General features: G+C 46.9%; 1 long non-coding RNA gene across 1 annotated transcript; it reads right to left on the bottom strand.

The window, feature by feature from the left end:
* Nucleotides 1-469: 469 nt before the first annotated feature.
* On the bottom strand, nt 470-9,970 carry LOC128105104 (uncharacterized). The gene is made up of 3 exons (XR_008216217.1): nt 9,871-9,970; nt 7,108-7,167; nt 470-631 (listed from the first exon to the last, which is right to left on the bottom strand). It is a non-coding gene; the product is annotated as an uncharacterized LOC128105104 (long non-coding RNA).
* Between the last annotated feature and the right edge of the window lie 946 nt (nt 9,971-10,916).

The following is a 10,916-nucleotide window of genomic DNA, read 5'->3' as shown; positions in this document are numbered from 1 at the left end:
TCAGGTCCTCTGCAAGAGAAGTATGTACCTTAACTGCTGAGGCATCTCTCTAGTTCCAGGAGTCTTTTTTGAGCAGTTAATTTCTGAGGGCAATTGGAGCTTAGTACTACTGTTCAGGCATCTGACAAGCTGTCTCATTGGGCAGGACTGGAGCCTGGCTACTCACCTAGCCACCGCCTATGCATCTTGAGTTGAGGCTACTCTAGAGACCCTGGCTCTCCAGCATGCATAAAGCATGTGGTCTTCCCAGAAAACACCCCTCAGGCAGAGTCCAGAAGGGATCTGGGTAGTCAGGGAGGCCACACATTTTAGTGGTGGATACCAGCCATTGTGTTACAGGTCAGGGACAGCCAGAACTCTGTGCAAAGAGATAACATTGCTGGCATGTCTGGAATCCTAGTATAGTTGTGAACGACTTGATGTGAAGGAACATAGGGAAGAAAATTTTCACAGTATGCACTGAGCCAGTAAGTGTGGGTATGGAGGCCTGCCCATTTCTCCCCTTCCTTTTCATGTCCAGAGTGTTGAGAAAAGATTCTGTTTTCATTTTGGTTTTGTTCCGCTCATATGATGTGGCAGTGGGAATCCACAGCATTCTCTCAACCTTCCCAGAGAAACTGGAAATTTTGACCTATAAAGAGAAAGGGGGAAGGAACACATGGCAGCCATGATGGTGCAGGTCTGGTGTGGCAGCCATGATGGTGTGGATCTGGTGTGGCAGTCATGATGGTGTAGGTCTGGTGAACAATCCCTCACTCCTGCTCCTGTGAGTAACCCCTCATTCCTGCTCCTGTGAGTAACTCCTCACCCCTGCTCCTCCTGTGAGTAACCCTTCACCCCTGCTCCTGTGAGTAACCCCTAACCCATGCTTCTTTGAATGGCTTTCACCCCTGCTCCTGTGAAAAACCCTTCACCCCTGCTCCTGTGAGCAACCCCTCATCCCTGCTCCTATGAGTGACCCTTAAACCATACTTCTTTGAATGGCCCTCACCCATGCTCCTGTGAGAAACCCCTCACCTCTGCTCCTGTGAGCAATCCCTCATCCCTGTTTCTATGAGTAACCCTAATAAACTCAGTTTCACTAAATTAGAATTAGATGGAATACTTTCTTTGGCCTATCATTGGTTTCTTTTTCTTTTTTTTTTTTTTAAGATTTATTTATTTATTATGTATACAGCATATATGACTGCAGGCCAGAAGAGGGCACCAGATCTTATTACAGGTGGTTGTGAGCCACCATGTGGTTGCTGGGAATTGAACTCAGGACCTCTGGAAGAGCAGTCAGTGCTCTTAACCTCTGAGTCATCTCTCCAGCCCTGTCATTGGTTTCTTATCTGAAGCAAATAAACATTTGTTCAAGTTTCTCCTAGAAAAGTCACACAGCAAATATATTCTTTGACTCTAGAAGCAACATGGAAACATATCCAAGGAAATACACACAATAGTGTCCCTAAGGGTTACCCAAAGCCCTGGGGAACCTGCTGCTGTCTTTACTGCTACCTTGTGTTCTAACAGACATTTAATCTTTGAATTATGACTTTTCTTCCATTTCTGATCCTTCTTATCATTTCTCTGCCAAATATGTGCTGTGGGCTGTGGGCTCAGGCTCTGAGCTTCATCATGGGTGCATCTGAGGTGTTTTCCAGGCCCAAAGAACAGGAAGGAGCCCTTTGATTGCTAGAACAGGGCAGGACAGGAAGAGCTGTAGGTTGCTGTCCAAGGTTCAGCCTTCTGGTCAGAAATCTTCTGTGACTCATTTTCCTCTCTATAAAACAGGCACTTTCTATGCTGTAAGGACAAGTCATGGAGAACAAAAAGTGCCTAACATGTGATATATTTTTGACAAATAACATTTTATTATGAATAGGGAGACTCCCTGAGGCTCTGTAGAGGGCCTTGCATGTGGCCCAGGCACCCATGCCTTTCCCATCCTAGCTCCTTTCTGCCTTGCTCTCATGGTTCAGGGGACTAAGGAATATCCACTCCTGTTCTGTGCCTTGCTGTGTAGCAACCCTCTCTACCATAGTTAGAACCAGCCAGGCAACTCTGTTGTGAGACTGATGGCTATGAGTGAAGGAACTGGAGCTCAGAGATATGTGGGTGTTCTCACCCAGATCCCCTAGAGCACTGCATGGCTTTAGGAAAGACCATCAGTGCTGACTACAGGACTAATAGAGCCCAATACAAAGAAAGCAAGGAGCCTCATATCTAAAAGTTGCGAGGAACTTCAAAACAGATAGCAAGACATTGGAGTCAAGTGCAAGGAGTTTTGACTTGGTGTCCTGAGCAAGTCTGTGGGTCACAGGACCATGAAACAGCTCAAGTATAGACTTCACGTGAGGAGCTGCAGAGAGTAGGCAAGGCTTGGAGGGGAGACACAGATACCATGGGTGCTTACCATGCCAGGTGTACCTTGTGGGCATGAGTTTATTTTTCTGCTCATGGCCCAGGAAGGTGTCATGGCACTGGAAGGTTTATGTTGCACTCTGTGACCATGCCATTGTCTTTAGTGGACTCTTAAAATGTGCAGCAACTGGTCGAGGCAGTATAGGTAAGTAAATAGAAGCTGTCCTGAGGAGCAAGGAGAAAGCTGGCTTCAGGAAGGCACGGAGACCTCAGGGAATGCTGTGGGTGAAGTCTGCATAGTACAGCTCTCTACTTAGCAGCTGAGGGTTTGGAGATTCAGGTTAGTGTTGGAGAACAGAAGGGTATGTTGGCATCTCTGCTCTCATGTTCTATTTCTCTCTCTTCCCCTCTCTCTCAGTGAAGGGAGTTGTTTGGGTTTTTTGAGACAGGGTCTTACTATGTAGGTGGGCTTGGATTTGCAATCTTTCTGTCTGTACCTCCTGAGTGCTGGGATTACAGGTATACACCACCATACCTGAGTTTTACTCTTGCTTTAGCCCCCAAGCCCAGCATTTATCTGTCTGATACTGGGTTTTCACCTGGTCCCCCCTGGCTGAGGTTAGATGGCCCAAATTCCTGGGGTAACCTGGTGGGGGTGGAGGCTGCCTGTCCCTGAGCCTGAGTGAGCCAGCATCTTTGGTTCAGCTGTGACTGGTTGCTTTGTCATTGCAGGCTAAAGCAGAGGCAGTCGCCCACTGCAGTCTTTCAGCTGCCATGAGTCTAGAAATATTATTGAAGAATGTAGGTCTTTTCTTCAGCCTCTTCCCTGAACAATGTGGACAGGAAGGTCTCTGCAGCATTCATGGGTATCAGTGATTTCTCACAGGAAGCTTCAATTCATGCTTGACAACTGTCTCCAGGGCCTTAGGGCAGATCCAACTCAAGACAGGTACATGATGGGGCCTGTGTGTTGTTCAAAAAGTATTTAAACACTAATTGAAAATCAGAGGTTTCATGTCACATTTTCGACATTTGGCTTTTCTGGAAAAAATGGGTCAGCTGTCAGCAGCCCCTGGCCATATGTCCATATGCAATTCAGCTCATCTACAGGGCTTAGCAGGTACGTGCCTTACCTAGGTCCATCTGCCCATCCATCCTGCTCCTCATTCCTGCCTGTGGTATTACTGCAGCCTGGGTTTTGTGAGTATGGGCACATGTAGTGGTGGCATTCCTGATGCTGCTGCAGACACAATGGGTTTCCCCAGTGAATGCCTACCACATTGCCAGACATGTCACATGGGTGTGGGCTTTACTCTACATAGCACATGAAGAAAGGAGTTGCCTGGAAGGCCGAGGAAGGTGTGACCTCAGATGTCATTTATCACAGGCCTCGTCACTGAGTCAGGTTTCTGTCTAGGGCTTCAGAGCCAATTGATTGTGATTAATTTCAGAGTTGGAACACTTCAACTCCTTTGGACATATGAGCTTTTTGGTGACACAGACATGTGAAGGCACTTATGCCAGTCTGATTCAGAAACAGACTTACTCCTTGGAAACATCAGGCTGTGGCTAGCAAGATGGCTCAGTGGTACAGCACACTCTAAAGTGGTTTTTGTTTTGTTTTGTTTCTTATTTTTTAAAGAAAAGAAACATCAGGCTGGGCAAGGGGACTCCCCTTTCCAGCAATGCTCTAAGGGAATTCTAAGAAGAGCTCTCCCCACTCCCCAGATGAACACGGCAAAAGACCTGCATTGCAGATTATCTCATTAGCAGGCCCTTGAAGGAGATGAGACACTGGATGGTAAGCATGTCGATAATTGTGTCCTTGGTTCGGGGCCAGAACCCCCCTTTCCCTCCTTGGCAGCTTGCCAGCTGAGGGAAGAGACCACAGGCTTCCGCAGCCCCTCTTCGACAGTGCTGCGGAGTGAGTTATTTTAGTGTGTGTACGTGGGAAGGGTGGGAAGATGGAAAGAAAAGTGAGAAAGTGTATGTAAGCAAATATTCAAAGAAAAAGAGGGGGAAGCTCATCTTTATAAAATAATCAATGGGATCCTGCCAGAACCCCAAGTGAGCAGCAGGCTCTGTGGCCCTTCATAGCCCGACAGACACTAATTGCCAGCTTCAGCCTTGGTGCAGCCTGGGCATCCTCAAGAAAATGAAGTGGGTCCCAGTGTCCCTGTCTGCTGCCCGCAAACAGCCACTGGACACTGAGCCGCCAGGCCCAGCACAAAAACGGCCTCTGTCGTCTTGCAGGCCGACACCTGGAATGGAACAGGATGTCAGTGCCGAAGCTGCTTTCAGTGTTATTGTGCTGGAGTGAAGGAAAGAATGCGGTAAGAAGGCAGGAAGCCGGGGTTGGGGAGACCGCTCAGTTAGTGCAGTGTCTGACGCACAACGTGAGATCCTGAGTTCAGATCCCCAGCACCCATGTAACAGGCCAGCCATAGAGACCTGCACCTGTCATCACAGCACTGGGGTGCAGAGACAAATAGATCCCAACCAAATCAGTGAGCTCCAGGTTCAGGGAGAGACTGTCTCAAGAGCAAGGTAGAGAGAGATTGAGCAAGACACCTAACATCAACCTTTGACTGCAATATGCACACACACACACACACACACACACACATACATATACATACATTACACACACATAAACACATACACATAATACATCTACACACCTACACACATATACATACATATACATACAGATATACCAACACACACACATACACACTATATACATACACACATACATATACATATATATATATACATATTCATACATACATACACACATATGCATACAGATGCACAAACACGACATACACAAAAGCCTGGTGCTTTTTCGCAGAGAAAGAAAGTCAGAAGGGACATAATAAACTGGTTAACATCCAACCAGGCTTGCTGCTAAGTGACAGTCACCTTTTCTGAGAACTTCCTGGTCCTTCTTCACATCCCACCAGCCCTGAAGTGACGTCGACCCCCCCCCCCCAGACCCCCCACCTCCCACCCTCACCCCCGTCCCGGGTCGGCTGTAAGGGCAGATTGAAAAGGCAAAGGATGAGGTTTTAAGTGAGTGACACAGACAGCACGTCCACAGGACCGAGTCAGCTGCTTATCTGGGACAAATGTCCATGAACAACACAAAACAAATGAAATCGCACCCGGAACGCTTCCAGTTTTGTGTGTTGAGGCTCACACTTTCCTTTGTTCTGTATTTCAAGTATAGAAATTGCTTCTGGTCAAAATAACCTGATCCTACCCCACTTGAATTTAACTCACATTATGCCGTGTTTGCTTCTTTCCTTGGTTGTGACCCAGGCTGCAGAAATACAATTCAGATACACATTCCACGTGATGAAGCTCACTGGACCCAAACAGTGCAGTTATTCACAAAAAACAACGAAAATACTGGAAGTGAATAGATGAGAAGTGTCTAGAGGAACTTTGATTTGCTCACAGGAGCTTCGGCATGCTGTTAAGGACCTGTCTCCCATGGCAAACTGAGAGTGAGACATGTTAAAGCTAAGGGCAGTGTTTTGCCTCACTGTGGTTCTGGGTGTTTACTGATATCGGTGAGCATGGGGATGAAGACACTCTGAATAATGGTTCTGTGGAGTGAGGGTTGTGGAAACCCACACAGCTCATTTATGGAAAAGTGGTTGTGTCTGAAACTGTCAGGAGTGTGGGCAGCTGGGCTCATCTGGTTATAAATCCCGCTGACCTTACTCCCCCAGCCAATGACTGGACTGCATGAGACTACACAGAAAAGGACCTTCTAGGGACAGGCTGAGAATGGTCCCTAACCCAAACCCACTCTTACTAGTTCCTTCATGCTCCCTGTGGAGGCCATCTATCCACCTCTAGTATCGCTTTCTCCCAGGTTCTTCTGACTCAAAAGTGTCACCACCTTCTGAAGGGACTTTGGTCCAGATGTGCTCTGCTGGGCTTTAATCTAGGCTCTTAGTATTTGGTTCCAATGACCAGGGGTGTATTTGTGATTTAGCACACTGGTTCTGTTCTCTGGGATTGGTGCCTGTGAGCCAATTCTGGGCCATCTTCCCTGCTCAGGTGTGTGCAGGTGAGTCCAGGTTTCTAGCTCCTAACAAGGACATCAGGAAGTCAGAAGATACTGATCTCTCAGAGTGGAAAGAGCATTCACATTCCAGCAAGAATCCCAGCTCCCTCTGTTGTCTCCTAAAATATGAAGAAAAAGCAGAACAATGGGAAACTTTCAGCCCAGAAATTCTATTATCAGCTGTAGACAGCTTTTCCTCTCTCCCCACTCTGAACTGAACTGTTCTTTCTCTCCTCATATATGTTCCTCACAGCTGGAAAGGCCATCAAAGCCCAGAGAAACATCAGCAAAACCATACAGCTTTGTTCAAACGAGAAGGCACATCCTCCCTGCACCTCCAAGCGCCAGCTCTCCTACTCCTTGTTTGCTAGAACATCTTCAGCAACCCAGTCTGTTCCTGGAGGTTTCACCTTGGCGAGGAGGCCCTTGAGACTGGTGGCCTCCCTTTCAGTCTGCCTAGGAATCCAAAAAGCCTGCAGTAAGTCAGGGCAGGAATTGGAGGATGTAGCTTAGTGGTAGAGTGTACACTAGCATGTACAAAGCCCTGGATTCTGCCTGAACACTGAAACAAACAAAGTAAAAGTAAAGGAATACAGGACCATGGATAATATCGTCTTAGGGAATTGGGGTCAGAGTGAGAGAGAAACACTAGTCTCTGAGGGCCAGGGGATGTGACTCACCTGCTGGACTATGACATGGGCAGTGTATGTCATTTCAGAAAGCAAATAATTGTTGACCATCTGCAAAGAAAGTATCGTATCTGGGTTGGCAAGAGCTGGGAGGTGTAGCTAGAGTTTTCCTGCCTGGCCCACAGTCAGGTCAAATCTCTCTCACCTACCAGTCCCACAGCCACTCAGACCCAACCAAGTAAACACAGAGACTTATATTGCTTACAAACTGTATGGTCATACCAGGCTTCTTGCTAACTGTTCTTACAGCTTAAATTAATCTATTTCTATAAATTTATACCTTGCCATGTGGCTCGTGGCTTACCGGCATCTTCATGCTGTTTGTCATCGTGGCGGCTGGCAGTGTCTCTGACTCAGCCTTCCACTTCCCAGCTTTATTCTCCTCCTTGTCCCACCTACACTTCCTGCCTAGCCACTGGCCAATCAGTGTTTTATTTATTGACCAATCAGAGCAACACATTTGCCATACAGAACATCCCACAGCAGGGAGATCTATTCACTCTGAAGAAAGTGTTTCTGATGCCCAGGCGTCTGGTACATGCACATGGGCAGCAGATGCTGCTGAGACCCAGTCTGAGGCTTTCTCCCACACACAGGAAGTTGCTGAACTAGAAGCAGGAAGAACTTGGGCATTGAAGAAAGTGGGCAGTTATACCAACCAGTGAGGGGTTGGGTGAGGCACATAAATGCCCCAATATCTTCATTCATGGTGAGTCCTCTCAGAGGCATGTTCAACACCATTCCTCCTCAGCCAGACTGGTCAAGCCTATTCATTTCCTTAAGGAAATCCATACTCTTCTTTCTCTCCTTTTCTCTCCTCACTTACAATTCTTTCTGAGATCACCTTCTAGAAAATGTCTTGCAACCAAGTCTTTATATTTGGTTCTATTTGAAGGGATCCATGTAAACAGCATCCACCCACCTACCCACTCATCTTTTTGTTCATCCATCCATCTATCCATCAGTGATGACACTTAGTACTTCCCAGCTACTGTACTAAGGGTAGGAGAAGACAGGCTAGAATGTACACATAAATAAGGTTTTCTCCCTTCCCTCAGGGATCGCTCAGTTTGTGGAAACCAGGTCTTTGCCATATGACAGGCAATGCTAGGATAGATACTGTAAGTCTTCAGGCCAAGTTACAGAGGACTGCTGGGGTGGACACCATGCCTGCTGCTCCTAAGTACTTTCAGCTCTTGACATATTGATTATACTTTTTTTTTAAGTTTAAGTCTTTTCCTCAGAGTTCACAATATGCATTAAAAACATTACATTTATTCACTTACATATGTGAGCATGCATGTGTATTTGTGTGCGTAAGTCTTGTCATGAACGTGGCAGTCAGAGGACAACTTGCAAGAGTTAGTTCTTTCCTTCTACCACACCCTGGCAATGGCACTCAGGCTTGGTGGAAAATGCCTTCACTTGCTGAGCCTCCTCTCTGCCCTTTACAATATGGATTTATAGTGAATCCAAGACCATTTAAAAATAATGCTATGTCACTCCAGGGGCAGTGTGAGAATGAGATTACAGTCATTCTTCGGATTCTATGGGGGTTGGTACCACCTGTGGATACCAAATCCCATGGTTGCTCAAGTCCCTCCTACACATTTGCATATGCAACCTACATCCTCCAGCAAGCTTTAATTCTTCTCTAGGTGACTTGCCAGGCCTCACCCAGCTGATTATGCTCACATAGTTGTTATCCTGTATTGTTAGAGAGTAATGATAAGAAACACCTGCACATCTACAGATGTAAGCTCTCCCCTGAACACTTTCAAGCTTGGCTTGTCTGCATGTGAGGGTGTGGAACACACAGATGCAGAGAGCTAGTAATTCTCTCAATTGGTTGACCCTACAATATCCTGTCATTCATTTTGTCAGAGTGACCTTTTAAAATATAAATCTGAACCAAAGTCCAAGAACTGAAGTGAGATAAAAATAAACTTGGAGTTCTTCAAAGTTAAGTGGGTCAGGGCCAGTATACCACATGCTGTTTGTAAAATGGCTCAAAGAAGTCTTCCCCTCCCTGAATGGCTTTCCACTTCCTCTATGTGTGTGTGCATGTGTGCATGTGTGTGACTATAGAGGGCAGAAGACAACCTTGGATGTTGGTCCTCAAGCGCCTTCCATCTTTTGTTTGAGACAGGATCTCCTTTATTGGCCTGGAACTTCACCAAGTAGGCTAGGCAAGCTGGTTAGCAAGCTCTGAAATTCTGTGTTTGCTTGCCATCTTGCCTTCATTGGGATTCACAAGCATATACCACAGTGTCTAGCTTTGTATGTAGGTATGGGGTAAGCAAACCCAGGTCCTTGAGCCAGCCAGGCAAACATTTTACTGACTGAACTGTTTCCCCAGCCCCACCTCTTCTCATCAAGAGAGAGGAGTTTTGAATTTCCCCACTCCTAGAATATGGGACCAATGACATGTTCACCAATGTTTCACAAACAGGGACTTGACAAGTGCCTATGCACTGGGGCCAGGACCTTGTTACAGAGAAATAAAGGACTCTTTACTTGGGTACACTTTCTATGTGGTCTAAGAAGCTCCTGAAGTACAGCTCCCTCTTTAGCCATGGGTCCCTCTGGAGCTGTGACTCCCAAGAGCTCCTATCCATCACAGGCTCATTAGCCACAATGTCCGTCTTCTAGGCTCTGCCAGCAGACAGCCCTCTGTCCACTGGCCTTCTAATAGCATTAGGAAAACCCTGGCTCCAGCCACTCCTCAGGTCCTTCCTATTCACAAACACTCACCAAGCTATCCATGTTATTACAGAGCAGCCAAGATGCAGCACTCTCTCCACCCGCCTGCCTGCCCCCCTTAAAAAGGATGCAGGAGCCAGAAGATTCATGACAGATGCAGAAGAGAGCTCAAAGATGCAGTTAGATCAGAAGCCGGAAGTCAGACCAGGCGGAAGCCGGAAGTCAGCCTTCTGGACCAGACCGGGTGCTGGCAGCTCTGCTCAGCAGGCCCAGCCCCCACCACTCCTGCTTGCTTAGATGCTCCACTTTCCTGCTCCCAGCTCCAGCTAGGCTCATTTCCACAAGCCTCTGGTACCAGCAGCACTTAATCACGTATAAAATTTAAGGAGCCAATCATCTGAAGAAGTAAACTCTAGATCATGGTACAACACTTCCCCTCTCCTTTTCTTTCTTCTTTGCTCATCTCTATTTCACTGTTGAGGGTGGTGCTCTGGAACTGCCTTTAGGCTGTCAGTGATGTTGCTGACTGTGCTCCGAGCTGGGACAGTTATCTTTCCCCACTTGAGAAGCATGGCCAGCTGCCTGCATGAAGAATTTGGCAATTTCAATCTTGTCCCCTCCCCCATCTTGCCCAGTGTACCCGGAAGGAGAAAGGGCAAAGAGCAAATGGAACCTTATTTCATCCATCCCCAGCTGGATCTGCCAGGGTGTCAGGACATCTGCACCCCAAGAGTAGACCTTGTTTCAGCTTGGCTTCATGCAAGTGGTGGCAGACAGTAAGAAAGCAGGCAGGGAATATCCAGTCTTCACTGGCTGGTGCCACAATCAAGATTATGCAGAGATTCAGCTGTAACAGCAGATGACCCCATAAATCCAGCCAGGAGCTATGACATCAGAAACATGGTCTTCGCTTCCGGGTGAGTCAGCTGGGATCATTAATTCTGTTGCCTTGGTTAAGTTACTACTAGACCTTGCTGAGACTCAGTATTTGCATCTGTAAAACGGGGGTTGCTAGCAAGTTAAACATATGTCAACAGTAAGGCAATTATCCCCGAAACACTCAGCCAAATCTATATATATATATGTGTGTGTGGACA

Source organism: Peromyscus californicus, unplaced genomic scaffold (genome assembly GCF_007827085.1).
Source record: "Peromyscus californicus insignis strain IS unplaced genomic scaffold, ASM782708v3 Scaffold_11__1_contigs__length_118956290, whole genome shotgun sequence".
Taxonomy (NCBI): Eukaryota; Metazoa; Chordata; class Mammalia; order Rodentia; family Cricetidae; genus Peromyscus; species Peromyscus californicus.
The sequence above is the reverse complement of the archived record's forward strand: the minus strand, read 5'-3'. Positions and strand labels throughout refer to the sequence as shown.